Here is a 534-nt window from a genome sequence, read left to right on the forward strand (position 1 = left end):
CGCTTCTCCGCTTCCCATCCCTGGGAGCACCGTGACCCTCACTTGTCCACCTCCCTCCCTCCTGTGGGTTCATGAGAGTGGACAGCCAGCCAGGCCGCAGAGTCTGCTGGGAGGGGCACACAGTCGGTGCCTAATAAAGAGCCCCCCACAAAGAATGAATCCTGGAATGTTAGCTGCCACTTCCTGTTGGGTCTACTCTAAGCCTATCCTAATTTGCTTCCAAGGCCCCACAACTACGTCTGTCTGCCCTCAGCCCCGCCCCAACTCCAGGCGGGGGTCCCAGGGCGGCCCCTCCAGGCTGCGCAGGGTGTTGGGCTGGGGCCAGCGGGCGGGTCTGAGAGCAGGAATCCCTGGAATGCGGCTCCCGCTCCCAGCCAGGCCCCACTGTTCTGTCTGCAGAGGCCTGGGCTTAATCCCTGGGTGAGAGCGCGGTCCTGACAAGCGAGTGAGAAAGGCGGCCCCTGGGCTGGCAGGTGGAAATCAGAGGCCCAAAGCCGGGGATTTTGTTCAAAGCCTTTAGGCTTTTTTCGGAGG

The sequence above is a fragment of the Myotis davidii genome, unplaced genomic scaffold (genome assembly GCF_000327345.1).
Source record: "Myotis davidii unplaced genomic scaffold, ASM32734v1 scaffold609, whole genome shotgun sequence".
Lineage (NCBI taxonomy): Eukaryota > Metazoa > Chordata > Mammalia > Chiroptera > Vespertilionidae > Myotis > Myotis davidii.